The following is a 22071-nucleotide window of genomic DNA, read 5'->3' as shown; positions in this document are numbered from 1 at the left end:
ACCTCAACTATTCTGATCCTTGCTATTCCCTATTTTTTCACTATATCTTCAAGATGTCTCTTTGGGCAGTTCATTCTTGAATTACTGTATGAAAACAGTCTCTCAACATAATATTATTTTAGTTGTGGAGGTAAAGTGAGCAAGATAAGTATTTGGCATGGGCTTCCAGAATCTGGAATGCTACCAGTGAGCACCTCACAGTTCACAGCTTTATGATGATATAATTGATAAATGATAATGGCTTCAACAGCTGTGTCACAGACCAAATATTTTATACAATCTTATTCAGGTCATATTTATTCTAATCCACACAATTCCAAGCCCCAGAGTTTATTTATGAGATTATTTCAAGCTCTATGACTTGGTTAACATGAGCACAGTCAAGGTTATTCACTAGACCTAATTGATGAAGGGACTAGAGCTCTTCTGCATCTATTTAACTTAGTGAAAAGTAAATCCCCTCTGGGATGCATCTCATGATCTGTGACCCTACTAAGGAGAGTTATCCCAGTCACAAGATCTACTTGATACATAGTCTTACAGACACAGACTACTGCTAGTAGTGCTATGAATTTCACTGAAAAAAAAAAAGACTGTCACTATTTTTGACATTTTTCCCTGTCCTCCAAAGGATGGTATGTTTTCTTAAATCAGACCAGAGTTTTAATTCAATGCAATTTCAATCTTCAGGTTAGGAGTGATCTTAAGGTATACAAGCTGTATCATCTCTAGCATGCATCCTGAGCTGCAAGGCTACTATTTAGAGCTAGTCTATATTCTCTACAGGTAAGCTGTAGGTGACACTCTTAGAAGTCAGACAAAGAAGATATGGAAAGACAAGACTTTGACACAAACAGTTTGTGAAGGAGACAGAACTTCCATTTGCAATTCTGCAAGTGCAGGTCAGTTAACAGTGGAAACAAGCTCGAGGGTATTTATTATTCCAATCTCTCTCTATTGCCGTATTAACAGCTAGTGCTCATGGGACTTGGAAATACTCTTATTGGATAGCACAATTCTGTACAGCTCTGTATTGATTTCAAGGTTCTATAATTGGGTTTATATGATATTGTAACCCAACACATCAGGCAGAACTTCCGTTATTTGAGGTCAGTGGCAAGGCAGTTTGACCAACACATTAATGTCTTTGGAATAAAAATACTCTCTGGATCACATCCTGTGATTTCAGAGCTCTTTCTTATTTGAGTTGCTCTCACACTTTGGGCTTTGACTTGGCATTATTCTAGCCTTTTTTAAACTGTGATAATTATTAAATATTTTATTGTGCAGCATACTGCAGCTTCAGGGCATACTGAAGGGCACTGCTATGATGTTTTATTGCAGTTGACAATGAATGTGGTAATATTTGGTGTGTGCTTGGCTTTGGATTGTTCCCCTTAAATTCTATTACCCTACTTACTTCTCCATTCCTGGATGCTAAAATTGATCTCTTCATAACTGTAAACAAAACAAAATTTGAATCATGCGAGTGATTCTGGATTCTCTCTGAGTTGGATGGTGTTTTACTGGAACAGAAACTTATGTGGGCTTCCTGCACAGCTGGATATAAGTGGTCAAAAATTATCTTGGCTTGCCCATACTCTTGGCAAGACATGAAATAAAATCTGTTCCCAGAGCCATTTATATATGTTAACATAGGACTGAGCCTGATCACAGAAACTTTTTGTCTCAAGGCTTCAAAGGTCTTCTCATCCAGAGGCAGTCCATGGCAAGAGAGGACTTAAAACCATCTGATTAAAAAATTTGTCCCGCTACTAAATCCTTATTTTAGAGCAGCTTATTTTGTTCTTAATTTTATTTCCTCCTCTCCCAATAAAATGCATCTGCATGGCAAAGTCATGGCCAATGACTCTTTGGTGGAACTTACCACTTAGCACCACAGCTTCTTATTAGTAGTCACAGGTAGAGCATACTTTGATAGGTAGTTTGTATTTATCTTGCATTCATAGCATGCATTTTAGACTTGTCAGACTGAGAGCAGAAATTGGCCAAGTAAACAAAGTCCTTGACTGTAACTACTGCTTATTATCTAGCTTTTGTTAGTGGTCAGTTCATGCTATGTCCACTCTTCATATGCTCCTACTGAGTATTTACAAATATTCTTTAAGAACAGCTTTCCCTTCTCTTTCCTCAAATTTCTGCTAGTTTGTTACTGCATTTCATTTTTCTCTTTCTCAGAAGAAGGTCTTTGATCTTTCACTTGCTGAGTCCATGATTTACTGAGATTTTAAACAAGATCGACTCATTCAGAGAATTCACAGAAACCTGAAACTTTTGAAATTATTCTTATGTACTGAATTATACTATTAAGCCATTAGAAACTTTTGCTGCAAGCTAGCCTCAGAGAGGAATGTGTTCAAGAAGCCAAGAAAATCTTTGCTTTGGCTTTTGCTCAGTTAACTATCTGAAAGCCATTAAATCTTATGTCACATGTGCTCTGAGAACCTTCTGAATTGTCTGGCTAACAAAAGCAACTAAAACAGGGCTAAAAACCTTGGAAGTGAACATCAGATTTCTATTTATCCTGTCATTGATGTTACTTAAGAATCATTCTTTTGATGCTGTTGATTTCCATGACAAATGGAGAATTTGGCTTCCCCTGGACAAATATAGAAGAAAAGCTGACTTGGACCAAATAGCAGCAAAATCAAAGCCCATTGTATGTTGGCTCAGTTTTTCAGAGTTCAGGTATGACTGGTATCTTTTTCAGGCCTCAAATGAGAAGTTTTCATAGATTTTCCCAGTTGTGGGAGGTGCTTTTTCACAAGCCCACAGCAATTAAAAAAAGAAAAAAAGAAAAGTACTAGTAATGATAATAATATTAGTAATTCTCACTCTAATTTGGAAAACTAGAATATAATAAAACAACCTATTATGTCTCTCAGTCAGACATCTCTGGCAAGCAGATCTGGCAGTCAGACAGATAGGAGTATTGAGTCTCTTCCCTTGGCTGAATGTACTGTTCTTAGTTCAGGTAAGCAGCCTGGTCATGCTGATGTTAATGCCAGTGCAGGACACAAACACTGATAGTGAATGCAGAATTTCTTTCCATGTTTCACTATTTTTAAAACATGGAAAGACAATATCCATGTTTACAAAAACAGGTCACAGTCTTCAGAGCCGATGTACTTACATGTTCACATACCCACTCACAGGTATGTAACTGCACAGCTGCAGCTCTTTCAGAGAAGTGTCAGAGGCATCTTGTGTCAAGAAACAAAAATTGGCTCTGTCAAGGCACAAGATTTGCAGCCAACAGTGACCAGCAGAAACAGACTTTAACTATGAAGAACAAAAAAAAACACCAAAAAACCAAAAGCCCCAACCAACCAAAAAGCCCCAAACTACCAAATCAAAACATAGAGTTACAGGATTTCTAAATCTGTTTCCTTGATAAGCATGATAAACATCATTCCTTGATGGCTTTGATTAACACATGTGAAGGGTTTTAGAAACAGAACTAGAAAAGAGTTAAAAGCCCATGTGTTTCTGGATGAAAGCCATCTTTAATCCAGGATGAGAGAAAAGTTGCAGGGAATCTAGTAACCTTCTCTTTGAGAAAGTAATTCTTTAGCTGTTTCATCTGAAGCTTCTTGCATCTCCTTCTGAAGCACCAGGTACTGGCCTCAGGGCCTGTGTTATCCTTAGCATGTGATGAGCTCTTTCTGGTTGGCTCTAAGTTTGAAAAGAAATGGAAGAAACATGAATTTACTTACTTTACCACCCTAATTACCGCAAAAATCTACTGTCTTTACTGACACTTTAGGTGTTAAAGTATGAGCTAAAGACAAATAGAAGCCAAGCATACTTTGATGCAATATTGCATTTATTCTTGCCACCTTTATCTGGATATTCCATGTTCAGTTTGCAGTGAAGGAAGATGAAAACCATCATGTTAGATCCATTCACTTCAGATCCATTAACTCAGGGGATGTTTAGACCTGTATTTTGATCCTCTTCAAAGCTCCAGTCATCACTGCTAGGAATATTTTATGACTTCCAGAACTCTGTGCTCTCTAGCATTGGCAGTCTGCAATTGCCTGGCCACATGGGATTAAAGGCTTTCATTAGGAACAAAAGGATCATTTGGTGCCTTAGGTTTTCTTGCCAAGTGAAACAGAGAGACCGCACTTAAAATTAATTTTAAGCACATCACTAATGGGATATTCTCCTGGTAGCTTAAATATTTGTTTTCTTAATAGCTACTTTCTGGAACCAAGAGAACTATCATACTTTTTATGCGAGGTTGTGCATTGAGGAGATTGTGCCTCCATATCTTTGGCAAAGTATGTTTCCCCATGTGTATTGATGTAGCTCTTTATTCCATGCTTCTGCTTCCTTCATTCAGGATAGTATGCTTAAAATCAAAAATTTGAGAACAACTGTTTACTCCCTCTAATCCCTGCAGCATATCAACTAGACAGAAAGTGCCATGTGACTGATTCCCACACTCCCCTTGTGCTATAATTCATGAGAATCGGGAAAGAATAGTGCTGTATCCCCACACTCCCCTTTCTTTCTGTTTGGTAGCATTTTCCAGCCTCAACAGGGTAAAAAAGGGGTGCACAGGAAGCAGGAAGTTTTTTGCCACAAGCTCAGCTGAAAAAAGTCTGAGAAGGTCCCAAGCTTAATTTTTTTCCTTGCTTGATTGCTCATTATAGCTCAGCAGAAACCATATACCAGCCCGAACTTCCAAGACCTGGGGGGTGACTATTGCTTTTTACACGTGGGCAATTCCTAATCAGGGCAGGGGTGAGGTGCAAAGAGACAGGGGATCTGAGAGATAGTGTTTTAATGAAGCATTGAAACATTGATAAAATACTGGCATTGATAAAATTCAGTTTGCAGCACTGGGTTCCAAAAAGAATCAAAAGCAAGGGACAAGGGGGGACAACATGGGTGTCCCATGGATATAAGAAGGTTACATAGTCAGCATTGCTGGGAATTTGCTGTAGGCCTTAATTAATACCAAGTATTGTGATAAATTGATACAAAATATAAATTAATTAATTTAGATGGCAGGTTTAAATTAATATAGAGTATTTATTATTTCTGTGGTATGTTCTAGTGATTGCTCCTTAGCAGGAGCATTCCAAACAACCAAAATGAAAACACAGGCTTGTATGAAAAAATCTTCTCAACTGCTGTGGTGCAGTGCATGAAAGAGCTGATGCCTGCAGCTGTGCAGAATGCTGTGATACAAGAATACATGTTTGTTACATGAATATGATTATGAGTATGTGATGAAAGACCAAAAGAAGAGTTTGTTTGAGAAGAAAAAGAAGCAACAATAAAGTAGTCTGAAGGTTAGCCTCTTAATAAATGGAGTGCAGGAAATATTGCATTATATTTCTGCTCTGGTCAGTTGCTTGTTTGATCTACAGCCATCACAGAACTGCAGGGTTCCTCAGTTAGTCCACCTGTAAAAATCTGCATGAATAACATTGTGTGTACATGGTGGTGCCTTTTTATTGCTTGGCTTTGCACCAAATCTGGCTAGCCTGACCAATAAGGTGGCAGTCTACTCATACCATAAGTTCTCCCAAATTTTTGTTTCTAATCTTTCCTTTTCCAGAGATCCTTTTATACATGACTCCTAATAGCTAGAAGCATAACAAACCTTTATTGGTTTGTTTCCTTTTGGAGAGCATAGTTTGATTCCACTGAATTTGAGTTTTGCAGCAATTGAAATACACCAAATACCTACATATCTGAATATATATTATTCTAATGTAACTACTTGAAGGTCTAGTGACTGAAAGACAGCTGTCATAAAGCCATATAACTGATATTTTCTACCAGCAATTTCCTAGCTTTTTTTACTGCCTTTATGTACTTCAGTTGCTTAAAAATCTTTTTATGTACCTTTATTGCTGCTGATATGTGTTCATTATACTTTGATGTCAGTGTCTGTGTTTTGGTATTCCTGCCTGTTGAGTATTCATTCCTTGACCCAATAAAGTTGTAATATCATCACTTAAAAAGTGAGTTAGAGTCAGCTGCCATAAATCCTCAGAATGTTTGTGATCCTCAGAATGTGAACGCAATCAATCAGCAGTTCCAGCCAGCAGACTTTAATGAATCATATGCTTTGGTCTACTTTTGGTGGTTGTATAAGATACATTAATCAACAATCCTTGCATGTTTAGAAAATACTAGAATCAGTCAGCCTTTGCTTTGAGATTTTAATTTTTCACATTGCTTTGATGATTACAACATCATTTGGTATGGAGGGTGGTTTGCTCATCATGGTCTGATGATTTGCTTATGATTTAATCAAGCACTAAATTCAGAGAGGAATGTGACTGCATCTGGCTTCCCTTACTATTTTTAAAGAGATGGGGGGCAGTCAGTATTCCAGGAACATGACAGCTTTGCAATCATAGTGCTTATATTTAAGTTTTTTGTAAAGAGGTTCATTATGTGAAGTGTTTATGCTAAGAATGATTATGAAATCAGTGCTGAATAAGGGACTGGTATTGCTATTTATGAAGTCTCAATGGGACCCTGGACCACTCTTGCAATGCCCAGCACAGCAGAGTATCAAGACAGTGGCAAGGGGGTCCTCTGAAAAACTTCATATGCCATTTGAGGAGCTGGTAGTGCAAGGTGCCTGGAGATTAATTTCAGTGATTAGTGTCAGAGATAAAAGCACCCTGGCCTGACAGATACAGAGAGAAACATTCCTTAAGATCCTACAAGAATTTACACTATCAGTATACAAGTTTTAAAAACCTTTTCAAAGGATTGGGAAAGGAGTTTTTTGTGTTTGCATGAAATTTAAGAGTAATATGAGATTGTTTACAATGAATCAATAGTAATCTCCGCATAAAGAGCTATCTTGAAGACATGTTAATGGTGAAAAAAAATTCACTTTATAAGATTTTTGTTGAAAGAGTGTACAACTTAATGTTGGCTTTATGCCTGTTCAGCACCTACTTATTATCCTATTTAATATTTAACCTATGCTCAGTTTTCATTGCACATAACAGCTAAAAGTCCAGACATCACTGATCATTTTTAAATTACGTAGTTCCAGGAATAATTTTCTGACTAATTATCACTACTTTGGCTTCACCCATCAAGTGTGTTCTAACTAAAATTACTACCTTGTCAAGATAAGCAAGACTGAAAAATCATTTCCTAATGCTTATGAACAAGCTGTGACATGTAAATTGTTACACACGATGTTCTTCTGACTGATATTAACATTCTCTGACAGAGTCTGTAGAAGTGGATGGGCACAATTTTATTCACTTTGTCTCATGGTCTAGCATGTTGTCTTAAAATATAGCTTAAAATGGCATTTTGCTATGATACTAGACCATGGACATGGGTGTCTGAGGCTCATGTCTATCCTGGTTACTCTACAAAACACTATCTCCCACCAGCCTCATTATGTTGTATTATTGGAAGATTATTTCAGGTAGCAATTCTACTATGATAAATGTCTATGTGAAGATGGTGATTTCTTGTTGAATAGACTTGTTCCTCACATATATTCCTTTCTTCCCTGTTTTTACTGAAACATCTCTTATTGCTAGTCTTTATCTTTATTTGTCTTTCAAAGCCTAAAGAGAGCAATGGGAAGACTTGGAAAGAGTGATGATATGCCTTCTTTCATGTTATCAGTCTATTTGACCTAGTAGAAAATCACTTACTGAAGAAGCTAAATAGAATTCGCTGGGAGTTGTTACAAGAACTGGACTGAGGTGGTACATTTGAAAAGGAAAAAAGGGAATTAGTGACTTTGTGTAACTTATTAGCTTTAGTACGTGGACATGCTGAAGCCTCAGGCCACAAGTTGTAAACTTTTCCCAAGATATGCCAAGCTTTTTATTACTTAGGTAAAGGGTGGCTCCACAGCTAGTTCACAGTGGAAGAAGGAAGAAGGAAGGTCACTACCTCCGTCATCAGAGGCTGCAGCCATAGAGATAGGAAGAGAAATAGTCTGCCTAGAGACAACCAGCAAAGAACAAGAAGACCCCGGACCCTAATACAAATATTGGACCAAACTGCCACATAAGGGGTGGGAAACCTAGTTTGGAAGAGCCTAGTTCCTATGGATTCCTTTGTTTGAGGTACTCAGCTGGAGCTAACCCCATTGTTGTACCACTCAGATATTAAATTATTTATTCCTGGAAAATTATTTCTTCAGACATCTGAGACTCTGCTGTGGGAAACCTATGGCAAAGATATTTCTTTAACATATTTACATAGATGCCAGTGAGAATCCTAATTTATTCGGCAGAATTTTGTTGCTTGTGGCAATAGAAAGTAAACTCAATTTGGCTCAGACTCCAGATCGTATTTCAAAGGATGACACCTAAACTATAAGCAAAAACTATTTTGACTATTCTTTCACCTAAAGCTTAACCTTGGTACTTGATAAATTTTTTGTGCAATTAGCATATAACAAAGCTTTATGAATGATAGTCCAACCAATCAATTGTTGTTAATTTTGGTTTATGTATTGTATTACCAATACATTTAGCCTTTTATAGAGTCCAAGTCTGCACCTTTGCAACCCATTCTGCCTGTGAATGGAAAAGCAAAAGAAGACCCTTCTAGAAATCCTTTCACAAGAATGACATGGATTCATAGAATCGCAGAATGGGTCCATTTGGAAGTGACAACAGTGGTTGTCATCTGGTCAAAACTCCCTGGTTAAGCAGGGTCATCCCAGAGCATGTGGCACAGGACTGCACCCAGATGGTTCTGAAATATCTCCAGCAAGGGAGACTCTACAGCCCTTCTGGGAAATCCATCACAGTGCTTGGTCACCTGTACTGCAAAGCTGTTCTTCTTCATGTTCAGGTGGAACTTCCTCTGCAGACAGCTCACTCTTGGACACATCTTGTAGTAGAAATTACCCATTTTGTTCCTGCCCATACAAGCTTCTAATAGACAAAAAGAAGAGCAAAAGTTCTTTTGGTTTTTTGTTTGTTTTGTTCTGACTTCATGATTCATGCCTGAAAACTTTCTCACATATGGTGAATTTTCTATACCTTGTGGTGAAAACAGTGCTCCATCTGTGAGAGAGCACAGGGAGAGTTCTGACAGGAAGTAGCTATCTGTTTACTGTCATGTTGGCAGTGTAGTTTATAAGGGTCTTTGAGCCCTGCAAGCAGTGTTTTTGCAGTTTGCTTAACTACAGCCAGCAAAAGAATGAGATACCAAATCAGCAGAACTAATTAAAAAAAAAGAGCAATACTGGCAAGTATTGCCACTATTGTAAATAGCCTGAAGTTGCATCAGGGGAGGTTTAGACTAGACATTAAGAAAAAAACAACTTCACCAAAAGGGTTGTAAAGCACTGTAACAGACTTCCCATGGAAGTGGTGAAGTCACCACCCCTGGAAGTGTTAAAAAAAATGTGTGGATATAGCGCTTGAGAACATGTTTAAATAGTCAACATGGTGGTGGTGCTGGGTGGACTTGATGGTCTTAAATGTGTTTTCCAACCTTTATGGTCCTATGAGCCTATGATTCTAAGAACCAGGATTTTGAACATGGTAACTGACAATATGAGGTGATTGCAGCAATCCTGGGACAGCAGCAAGGAGCAGCAGTCTTTTCCCTGTAATCTCTCTTCAGGGAAAACATCTTTTTTCTACCATGGTTTCTATGTAAGTTTGCATCAGAACTACTTCTGATGGTGAGCTGAAACATCACATGGTGCTTCTCACAAGGTCAACAATGAGCAACTGGCCATTCTTAGTGTGTGATATTCAGCTTGGTGCCACCCTCATAATTAAAAAACTGTATGTATGTTCTTCTCAAGTACCTCATCCTTGTTGGATGATCTACTGTGTGAAGGCGGCAACAGGCTGACTCCAGAAATACAGAGCTTTCTTGACATCTTAGATACCTTCTAGTCAGTACTGGAAGTTGAATGTGTTGAGAGAAAGCAGTTGTATTGTGTCAGGGGATCATTTGCAAGGAACTGCAGCTCTAGGCCAAGAATCCAGAATCCATTGTTCAATCTGATATACAATAACACAAATCATATGTGGAAAAACCCTAAACCATGAGGATTACTCTATTCTTCAAAGGATTACTCTATTCTTCAATGTTACAGCATTGTTCTCCACAGAATACTTCCTATTAATGTTTTCAGTACTACTAACCATTATTTATTGACTTGCAAGGATTTTAAGTATTAAATTGCCGTTCTTTACTCATCTCTGCCCAATCCCAAAGGCTGCTGATTGCAGCTATGCTCTTTTTAAATTCCTTTAAGTTATTCTTATGATGTGCAGAGTTCAGCTTTATTATGTTATTCATTAAATGTTGTCAATTACTCAGCAACACCACAGTAGTGTATAGCATTTTGTAAATGAATTCTTCTCCTGGTTTTGTACAGGAAAGAGTTCATTTTCCTCTCAGCAGCTGGCACATTGCTGTGTTTTGGATTTATATGAGAAAAACATTGACAACACACTGATGTTTCAGTTGTTGCTATGTGGTGTTTACTCTAAATCAAGAACTTTTCAGCTTCCCATGTTCTGCCAGCAAGGAGATGCACAAGAAGCTGGGAGGGAACATGGCCAGGACAGGTGACCTGAATTGGCCAAAGGGATATTCCACACCACAGAATGTCATGCTTAGCATATAAACTGGGGAGAGCTGGCCAGGAGCTGTCGACTGCTGCCCAGGGATGGGATGGGCATCCGTCAGCAAGTGGTGAATGACTGTATTGTGCACCACTTGTTCTATATTTAAATTTCATTGTGTTTCAGTTGTAAAAATTTTCCTACCTCATTTTTTCTTGGTCCTCCTCCCCCAGGGTGAAGGTGGGGCCAAGGCAGCTGGGATATGAGAGAGCAGCTGTGTGGTACCTTGTTGCTGGCTGGGGTTAAACCACAATAATTTTGTATGTTAAACATATCCTGCTTTCATATCTTCTGTGGTGAATACAAACCCTGATGTTTCCCAGTTCAGTCCCTATGAAATGAAAACAGTTGCTAAGGTAGTCAATTAAAAAGGAGCTTAAAAAAGGAAAATGCAGCGTTTTCAGGACAGGAATGTTTTTAGGCTTTTTCCTTTCCTTTTCTTTTTCTCTTCCTTTCCTTCATCGGTTTTGTTTTCCTGAAAAGGTATCTATTTTCAGAGATGAATGTAATCAAGCTAAAGAACAATGTTTCGTTCAATTTCAGCCTTCTTCTGAAGGCATTTTGAACTCTTGCATCATTGAATGACTGAACATAAAGAAGACTGACTCACTCTCCTGTCTTTATTGTTTAAGCTGAGTGCTATGGAAATAGTAAATTCTTGGTACTGACACTAAAAAAAATGTTTAAAATCATCACCTTTTTTATTTGCCCAAAATTCATCTTAGGGTATTATTAAAATTATCAGATTTCATTTTGATTATGGCATATCAACGGTATTTGCTATTCCTACCCTGCTTCTGTAGAGTTTCCATTCAACAATATCTAGTGTTCCTACATGTTGGTGGCAGAGTTTTCTGCTTAGTTGTGATGTGGATCTGCACCATCCTGTAGAACTAGTGTTTATTCTTCTTTAACTAGAATATTATCTGAATTCATAAATTATATTTATATATATAATTTATGATTTATCATTTTTAATGATTTATCATTTTAATTTTTTTTTTAAAGCCTAGAGGTTATCAGCTGTAAGAGATTTTCCTTTAAATGTATTATGGTCAACATGGTCCCTTCATGCATATGCCCTCTTTATGCATAGCCCAAAATCTTTAGCAGTGATAGACCACACCATGCTACATAGGATATTAAAAAATATAGCAATGGATTGAATTCCTTGTAGTGCTGTTCCAGCTCACATCACTGAAGCTGTGACCAAGGGTCTTTTCAGATATCTTTAGAGGTAAATTCAGACACATTTTATATGACAACTTATTAATGCAGGGTTTTTTTCCTCACTATGATTTAAAGATGCCTCTTTCTAGAAATTCACTGAAATTTTCTTAAACTTTCTTTATCATTTAAATGACAATATTTTTGGCTATAAATTACATTTACACACACTATTCTAATGTAATGTTGAGGGAGAACAGGTTGTTTACCTTTTAGATTTCCTTTTTTGCAGAGGTTTTTGTCTGAAACAGACAAAATTTGTTCATTTTTAATTTCAGCTTATATCATGCTACCAGAATTTTGTGTAAGTTGAATTGAAAAACTTCGCTTTTAAGTTTGGGAAGATTAAAAGAAAGAACAGAGAATAATGGAGAGACTGTTGAATGTCTACAGTTCATATTGCATAGGTAGTTGGAGTACTTACATCTTTTCCAGTTTTTAGTAAAATATAAGAGTTCAATCTGAATTTAAGAACCTTGCTGGGATGTCAATTCTAGGTTTTTTTCATCAATACCTTTGTATAACATTACAAACAGTGAAGGATATTTGAGAATCTGGATGAAGCCTCTGTAACAGCAACAGCACCAAGTGGAGAATTTTGTTTCCTAGAGGTCAATTGCATTCACACCAACAAATGACAGAAAACAACTGAGAATTAGTTTATACCTGCATAGATTTAGGTTTGACTGAAGTCAGTGGAAAAACCCATGCCTTTTAGGGAACTCAGTATTTTAAAATAATGTTTAGTCAAATTAGTCAGATTTTTAAGACCAGGAGGAACCAATAAAATCCTTTGTCGTCCACTCCAAAATGCAGAATGTAAAATTATTTCCCTGGAATCTGCACTGAATCTGTTCTGATTGCTCTTACAAGTATATTTAATGGAAACATGTGAAGTAATCTAGCTGTTGCACAAGAATGAATAACATCTAGACCCCTGGCTGAATTGTGTGGGTTCTGCAAGGAGACAGGACAGGAATAAAAGTTGTAAAGGCATATTTTTGTCTTTGAGGTAAATAGATCTGACTCTGAATAAACACAGCAATCAAATATGTTGAGTAGGAAGGTGCAATTTTTATGTAATCACTTTTGGAATAGAACTTCCAATATTCTATCCAGTTATCCAGTTTTCAGTTAAGTGAGTGAGTATAATCTGACTCCAAGTACTTAATGTCCATTTAAAGTCTTTTCTATAAAATAATACATTCAACATTCTCAGTTGAACTTTCCATATAAACATTAGTGCTCTCCTCATATCTCCTTGTTCTTACAGTAGCAATTTAAATTTTACTGTCAACATTTTTAGGTTTTCACAACTTCACCACTGCCATCTCTTCCTGAACACTTCTCAAGACTCTGCATCTCTTGAGTCTAATATGAAGTGTGTCCTTCTTCTTTATTTATCCCTTTGTTTGGCTTGCTCTCTGGTTTTTGTTTGCCCTCAGAAGATGCACGTTGTCTTTCAAACAACATGTAACTCATGCAGAACAACAAGCTGCCATTGAGATTAAGAGCATTGTGTTCTTAAAGTACTCTTTGCACTTGCCTTCTCTGGTCTGTGTGCCTTAGATCAGAAGTTAAAAACCTGAGTGAACCACTGCATGCAATCCTTCTCTTTCCCACTATGTTTGATGGGTAAAAACTTCTCATGTTTAACTTTGGGCATTTATTGTGTTCAAGCATAAAACTCTTAAAGAAATATTATATTCTTCTTTGGAATCTGCTCTTCTGCCTCACTTCTCTACACTTGGTTGACTTCACCTGTTTTCTATTAACTGCACCATTAACTGATTTTCCATGGTCTAATTTGCATAAAGTGTCAGTGGAGGTTCAGCTTTCCCCTCACAAAATTCAACATAAAACTCTTGTCCTTAGCTTCTAGTCTGTTTTCAGGCTTTGACATGGACCCAAATCAATTTCCTTACTCCTAATTTTGCCAATACATGCAGGGATACCTGGGTGAATTTCTCTAGTTTTCTGACAGTGTAACTCTTACTAGGAACTGAAAGATCTTTTGTTCTGTAGTTGGTGAGTTTCAGCACAGAAACCAATTTTAACACCTCCTACCTTCACTATAAACAGCCCAAAACTTTCCTCTACCAAGTATCAAATCAGAAGTTTTTTTAAAATCCTAAAAATTAGTCAGTGGCTAGTTAGCAAAAATATTTAAATTTTCCTAGTATTTATTTTCCAGAAAACTCTCACAAAGGTTTGGATTGGTTTGGTTTTAGTTTAGTTTTTGGTGTGAAGTTTCAAAGGCATGCAGTGAATTTGTTTTTAATCGATGTCTCCCATGTGCAAGATAACAGTGCCAGTGGAAAGGAAGGGGAAATGGCAGAATATTGCAATCAATGTGTAGTTGTTTGTTGTACAGTAAATTTTGTTTGTTTCTAGTGTATTTTTTCCTGGAAAAGGCCACCAAAACTCCCCATGCATGTCCCACATCACCTTGTCTTGTATCAACTGTTGAAGTGCAGGGACTGCCTTGCTCAGAGACAAGGTGTCTCTGCTCATTGCTAATGTTTCACAACGTGAGCTGGCATCTCTGAATCCCTTAAAGCTTCTGCAGGAACTCAGATCCAAGCAAGGACAGAGTGGTGATATTCAGGCAGAGAGGGATATTTGTCCTGATTTCAGCTGATGGAGTTATTTTTTTAGTAGGTGTCACAGTGCTGTGTTTTCAATTTATTATGAGAATAATGTTGATAACACACTGATGTTTTCATTGTTGCTAAGAATCAAGGACTTTTCAGTTTCCCGTGCTCTGTCAGAGGGCAGATGCACAAGAAGTTGGGAGGGAGTATGTCCAGGACAGCTGACACAAACTGGCCCGAGGGATATTCTGTACTAGACAACATCATGCCCAGCACGTACACTGGGGAGAGTTTTGCCAGAAGCCATCAAATGCTGCACAGGTGTAGGCTGGGGAGTCAGTGGGTGGTGAAGCTTGTGCATCACTTGTTTTTCTTGGGTTTTAATTTGCTTTCTCCTTTTCATTTTTAAATTATTTTTGCCGTGACTATTATTATTAAACTGTTCTTTTCCCAACCCACAAATTTTACATTTTTCCAGTTCCCTTCCTCATTCCATTGTGGGTGGGAGAAGCATGAGCATGTGGCTGTGTAGTACTTAGTTACAAGCAGGGGTTAAACTATGACAGTCATTCTTGGTGCCCAATGTAGGGCAAAAAGAGTTGAGAAAACGACAGATCTGACCAGAGCATATTAAAAAGAAATTGTTTAAAGTGTTCATTTTATGAGTTCAATAGTCACTGCTCACACTGCTGATTTATTTGCTCTCAGAGTTTCGCCATGTGTGCTCATATAATACTTCATTTGATATATGTGTTTCCTGTTGTGCTGTCTTTCCCTCTCAAGATCTAGGCTAAGGTTGTCATTTTGTTGTTCTATGCAATACTGGCTTATGATTAGATAGAATCACTGGTTGTGAAACTAATCTGGTGTGTGTGATCCGTGTGTTCAGCACTGCTGTCACCTCTGTGTTTCGGGAGCCATCTATTGGGAACTATTAATAACTACACTTTCCACCTTTCTCACAAAGCCAACCTAGGGGGGCAAACTAACTAACTTCCTTTTCCTTCCTTTTCCTTCCTTTTCCTTCCTTTTCCTTCCTTCCTTCCTTCCTTCCTTCCTTCCTTCCTTGCTCCCTCCCTCCCCACTATTTACAGTAGCACGTGATGTTTTTAAAGGCATTGAATATGCTTTTAAGTATCTCAAAGCAAACCTGGTCCTTCTGCTAGGATGCAGCCTACTGTTGAATTCAGTTCTGGTTTTGTTTAGACATTAAGCAAATGTCTGTGACATGATACTTCAGAAAGAACTCCGGACAATGGACCTACTTCCAACAGAACCTTATAGATTCCTGCTCCAAAGAAAAGGCATTGAGTTGATATATCACATCCCCTCTCATGCACCAGGCTCTGGAAAAACTGAACATTGCAGTGGACTGTTAAAGACTACACTGAAAGCAATGGATGGTGAGATCCTCAAACGTTGGGTTACACGTTTGGCAAAGGCCACCTGGTTAGTCAACACTAGGCAAACTGCCAATTGGTCTGCCCATAATTTTATGACTGCAGAATGGGATAAAGTTTCTGTAGTGGACATAAAAAATACTCCAGGAGAAACAGTCTGGGTTATTCCTGCCTAAGGCAAAGGCTCACCCATCCATAGGATTGCTTTTACTCAGGAGCTTGAGTGCCCTTGGTGAGTAAAGTGGGAGGATGGGGAGGTCTGGTGTGTGCCTCAGGGGGATATGATTTGGGGTAAGAATAGCCAATCCATTAAATTGCATTATGTTAATTGCTAGATAACACTATACATTATCACTTCTGCAGTGGCTATATGCTCATCACACTAGGATCTGAACCCCACTCCCTTTTCATCACCACGTTAATGAAAACTGAATTTTGATCAAAGTGGACAAGCACAGCAGTGATGGAATCAGAACTGACTTCAACATGCAACAATTCACACACCATCTTTGCTGCCTTGAAAGATTGTTATGACAGATGGAGCCCAATTTCATGGACTAAATGAACTCAATAAATGGTCCATACACTGAGGGAATATATATGTGTACATATATCAAAAAACAGGAAAGATGATAGAAAGGGTATTGGAATTGTGTCATGACATACATTATATGGAATGGGTGATGTAGTACAGGTTTTAGCTGGGGAAGAACTAATTTTCTTCTTAGTAGCTGGCATGGTGCTGTGTCTTGGATTTAGTGTGAAATAATGTTGATAACACACTGATGTTTCATTTGTTGCTAAGTAGTGCTTACTCCAAATCAAGACCTTTTTGATTTCTCATACTCTGCCAGCACGCAGGTGCAGAAGAAGCTGGGAGGGAGCATGGCCAGGACAGCTGACCCGAACTGTCCAAAGACACATTCTATACTATGTAATGTTATTCTCAGTATTTAAATGGAGGGGAGTTGGCTGCAAGCTGAGACTGGTGCTCAGGGATGGGCTGGGCATTGGTCAGTGGGTGGTTAGTGAGTGTATTGTGTATTTTCCTTTTTCCCTTTTTAAACTATTTTTCAGTGTCATCATCATAATGATCACCACCACCATCATCATCATCACCACCATCATTATCATCATCGTCATCTTTTACTTTATTTCAATAATAAAAGTGTTCTTAACCTGTGAATTTTACCTTTTTCCAGAGCCCCTCCCCATCCTGCTGAGGGGAAAGGATGGAACATGTGGCTGTGTGATTTTTGCTGAGTGGCTGGAATTAAAACACAGCAGTATTCCAGACATGGAAGCAGGGCAGCATAGGATAAAGAACAGAGGAAACAGCCCTGTGAGATGAGCGTGAATAAGGCTAATTCATCTTTTAGGTGAGTTGAGTGGCAGTGATAGGGACATGGGTTTGGATTTCTGTTTAGGAGGTGTAAAAATATGTGATGTAAGGCTTTGGAATTGGTATGATAGGAGATGTAGGATCGCACAGTATTTCAAGTGAAATTTCTACTTTTGCCCTCTGAAGGGACATAAAATCAGAAATTATCTGTAAGATCATCTTGGAGACAACAAGAGAGTGTCTTTGGAATATGGTGGTGTACATTTCTCATTAATTATTTAGTCACCCAAAAATAGCATATATACAGTATCTGGAAGCATGCAATAAAAACAATGGGAAGTTGAAGACTGTAGGCTAAATATTCCTTTATGAGAAGCAGTTAACCCACTAGACCCACTTGGCTTAGAAGAGTCGTACAAGGAGTTGTGAAACCACAGCGTTTAATACAATAAACTTGGAAGGAGGGTTTAGAAATATTCTTGTTTTCATGAAAACATTTCAGTAGCACAGCTAACTGAGATTAATCAATTAGTATTTACGAGTGTCCTTATCCAAGCATATGTGGCATATGAAGAATATTGGGTGCAGGAACATAATGCAGGATTGGGAACAGTTATGAAAGAAATATTGGTGTTGAGGGGGAAGAGATAACTAAAAATGTACTGTTGTGGTGTAACCTGGGTAGGCAGCTAAGCACCACCCAGCCACACACTCACTCCCCTGCAGTGGGATGGGGGAGATGAACGGAGCGGTAGAAGTGTGAAAACTCATGGGTTGAGATAAAGATGGTTTAATAGGTAAAGCAAAGGCTGTATGCACAGTGAAAATAAGGAGTTCATTCATTATTTCCCATCAACAGGCAAATATTTTGCCGTCTCCAGGCAAGCAGTGCTCCATCACACATAATGGGAAGGTAAATGCTGACACTCTGATCTTTCCCCTTTCTCCTTCTTTCCCCAGTTCTTATTGTTCAGCATGATGCTGAGATACCATCACATGGTATGGACATCCCTTTGGTCACTGAGGTCAGCTGTCCTAGCTCTGTCCTCTCCCAACTTCTTCTACACTCTCAACCTACTCATGGGCAGTGCCATATGAGAAACAAAAAAAGCCTCAATACTGTGTAATTGCTACTCAGCAGTATTGAAAACTTTGGTGTATTATTGACACTGTTTTGGTCACAAATCCAAAGCATGGCACCATAACCTATTTTTGAAGAAAATGAGCCCTCCCTTAGCCCAAACAACAAGTACTTATAAAATTTTAATCTTACTAGTTGTTAGTGGAACGTCTGCAAATAATGAATATTCATAAAAATCATAGACTTTTCTTCTAGCAGTTCCTTAACAGTCAAATTCTTCTCCCATTCCAAAAGGAGAAATAGACAGACAGATTTTGCATTTCTATCAGAGATATTAACTATTGACCAAACCTAGTCTGCTGCTTGTTTTTATCAAAGGGAACTGTTATACTGTACCTTGGAGGTCTTTGGATCATGCTAACTTTAGATATATTGTCTAGCTGCAGATGGTTCATTTTATTTAGAATGCAGAAATGGAAGGCATTCATTTAAATGCAAATTTGCCACTATGTCCTATGGAATTTCCTCTCACTGAACAGTGTTTTTGTGAACATCTACTGTGACTGGAAAAATACTGACACTCATGTATGCCTGCCCCTCTTTTCCTGCAGTAAAGTGCAAGAGCTTTTAACCATTATAATTTGTGACAAACAACTGCCAAGAAGAAATCTTACATTAAAGATCTTGATATATGAGTGGGGAATATCTGCCCAGCTTAATGTTCTAATTAAAGCAGAACATTAGACTACTAGCTTTTTGTAGAATCAAAAATTCATATTTTCTCACATTTTTCTTGACTGATGCAGAGGTTTTCAAAAGATGATAATCAAATTTAATATTTCATGACAGATAATTTGCATCTTTTCAAAGTCCCACCTTCTCACAGTTGTCAAATCTTTCATGTTTCTTTCAAGCAATGTCATGAGTCAGATTGCTTTAACAAATATTAACCAGATTACATCACATCATTTGTTTCTCTTCATGTGGTATCAACATTGCAGAATGAATCTCTGAACCTCAAGTTGTTGTGACATTGATGTTTTTAAAGAGTATCAATGTGTCTGAGTTTTTTGTTTTGTTGGTTTCATCTTCATTGTGTTTCTTGTTTGGTTTACCTTAGTTTGTTTTTCCTTTGAAACAGGAATTGGGAGGCAGCTAACAGCTTTAGGACAGGCATGATTGGTATTGTGTGATGTCATTGTTGCTTCTAGCTTCACTTTTCTCTTCTGTATTCTACAAATAATCCCCTTATGTGTTCTATAAAACTATACAATAATAAAGCCAACTTACTAATGAAGTGTCTGTCTGGTTGTGTGGTGGCCTGGGTTCTGATATTACACTCATTCTGAAATATTTATTTTGTTTATTTGCTTAGTTTGGTTTAGTTTCAATTGCATAAGATTCCTTACTTCTTGAACAAATTGCAGCATTTAGTCCTGCAGATAAATCTTAACATACCGCTCTAGTCAAAGCTACAGTGGGTCTGAAATCCAAGCATATATTTACTAACTTTGCAGAATAATAGCCCATAATAGTGTAAGAAATAATACTTTGGACAATGCTGTTTGGTATTACATTCTTTCACCACTTTCCCCTTATATCATATTTTGAGCATTCAATCAATTTGCTTTCCACAAAATCTTTTAGGTATCACTTGTGAATATAGTTTGACTGGTTTCTGTGTCCATGGAGCATTTGTAAGGAGTAATGATATTCTTTAAAAGCCCCATCTTTGTTCTGAGAATCAAATAATATACAATGCAATAAATCATACTCTAATTAAAATTCAAGATGTTAAGATTAGCTAAATGTTCTCCAAGTTGGGCAGTGTTCCCCATTTTCCGGTTCTCTGCTTTTTCTTCTTTACTGTAACGTCCTTTTCTTTTACCTGCAAAGCCCTCTTGTTCAATTTTTTGAGCTGTGTCCTAGAGGATTTTAGATCTAAAAGTTCTAAACTCCCTTTTTGACATCAGTAGCACATCTAATAAATGAAGAAGAGCTTGCCACCAAAACTTTGCTACCCCTCCAGAGATGTTTCCCTCTAACACTCCTCACTGTGGATCAGAAAGACCATACACACTCTAGTAACTTTCCAGGTTCTCCCTCACACTGCTAAGTATGGAAGGAACCTCTCTCTTCTGACAGAAAATGTGTCTTTGGACTCTGTTTGAGTCTATCATGTACCTCTTTAGAGAAGTCAGTAAGGGAGTAGTGCATGCTGTACAAAACACCCACTGTATTGTTACCTGAGAAAGCTACACTTTACATCAGTATACTTGTTTATGCTTATTATTTATTCTAAATTGTTACTGAGGAAGATCAGATTATATTGGTGCATGTTGTGCCCAGGTAAGAGAAAGCTCATGTTCTGAAGAATTTACTGTCAAAATAGACAAACCAGGGAGGGGAACAGAAGAATGCTCTTTTAGCATGAGAGCACAAAAATCCTCATATGAGGTCCACATTTCCACCTCCTTCTCTTATGTTGTACAACACATGGTGTGTCACATGTGTTAATCTGTGACAGTGCCAGCATTGCTCTGAACACAAAATCATGCATCAACCAAGATAAAGATTTCACCATTATGTTACAGGCACCTGTTTGCTTAATTAGGTGACAACTCTGTGACTGTAATAAACTATTTTGTGTCAGGACAAAATGGATCAAAGGGGAATGCTTTTGCAGTGTGTATTATTTCAGTGCACAAAGTTTGTGATTGAAGTTTGTAGATAAAAGTATTTTCATTTCATAGGAACAGTACAAACTGGGGAGAGGTCCAGTTCAATTGTAAAATCCAGCACCATCAAAAATTCAGAACATTGATAAAAATCCAGACATTTGGGTTCATGTTTCCTGTACATGCTGCTTTTCAAAGAAAGGGAAAATTATGCAAAACCTCATATTTTGATGGTTAGTTAAGCTATGAAGGCAAGAAAATCTGATGAGAATTCTCTCATTTGACAGAAAAATCCATTTTACCACCACAGAGTCTTTTAACTGCTGGAGCATATATTGGTTCAAGAAAACCATCTTAAAAGTGAAGCCTCTTCTGTGTTAAAACATGCAGATCTGTCTATAGGAAACTGTGACAGCCCTGCAAGGCACCACTTTGCATTTTTTAGCTACTATCAGCCTATGAAAATGCAATCTTGAGCTATGAGCTAGATAGAACCCTCCTATCAGAGCTCAGCCACTTCTTTTCTCATATTACTTTGGATGAAGTACAGCACGCAGATCCATCTCTTGGAAGGCTAGGTCCCTAGGATCTTATCTACCTTTCCTAACAACTTAAAATATATCTAAATGGGGAAATGACTTGGGGAAACTTCAGTCAATTTTGAGCTGAAGAACTCACAAGAAATTAAGGATGTGGATAAACTTGGAAAGGGTCTGGCAGAGGAATGCTAAAATGTTGTAGGGCCTAAAGCACCTGATCTAAATAGTCTGGTAAAAGGAAGATGAAAACCAATATGTAACAATCTCCAGGAGTACTTTAAATAACTATTTTTCTTTTTTTAGTTTTTCTTTTTCTTTATCTGTTTCTTTTTCTTTCTCTTTTTCTTCTGCTTCCACTTCTTCATCTGCTGCTGCTTCATGCACTGCGTCTGCTTCTGCTTCTGCATCAGGTTCTTCTTCCTCTGATTCTGCTTCTTCTGTTTCTGCTTCTACTTCTTTTATTTCTTTGCTTCTGCCTTTTCTTCTCCCCCTGCTTATTCTGCTGCATTTCTGCTCCTTTTTATCCTTCTTCTCCTTCTCCTTCTCCTTCTTTGTCTTCTCCTTCTTTGTCTT

The 22071-nt window shown here is 37.8% G+C and overlaps 1 long non-coding RNA gene across 5 annotated transcripts in view; it reads right to left on the bottom strand.

The window, feature by feature from the left end:
• Nucleotides 1-22071, bottom strand: part of LOC117244872 — a 55434-nt gene that overhangs the window by 10278 nt on the left and 23085 nt on the right. For 2 of the 5 annotated variants that reach the window (XR_004498760.1, XR_004498756.1), the window contains exon 2: nucleotides 3155-3696. This is a non-coding gene — a long non-coding RNA (uncharacterized LOC117244872). The remainder of the gene's footprint in view (nucleotides 1-3154; nucleotides 3697-22071) is intronic. The other 3 variants (XR_004498755.1, XR_004498758.1, XR_004498759.1) reach the window with 3 other exon arrangements.

Source organism: Parus major, chromosome 1, assembly GCF_001522545.3.
Source record: "Parus major isolate Abel chromosome 1, Parus_major1.1, whole genome shotgun sequence".
NCBI classification, from domain to species: Eukaryota; Metazoa; Chordata; class Aves; order Passeriformes; family Paridae; genus Parus; species Parus major.
The sequence above is the reverse complement of the archived record's forward strand: the minus strand, read 5'-3'. Positions and strand labels throughout refer to the sequence as shown.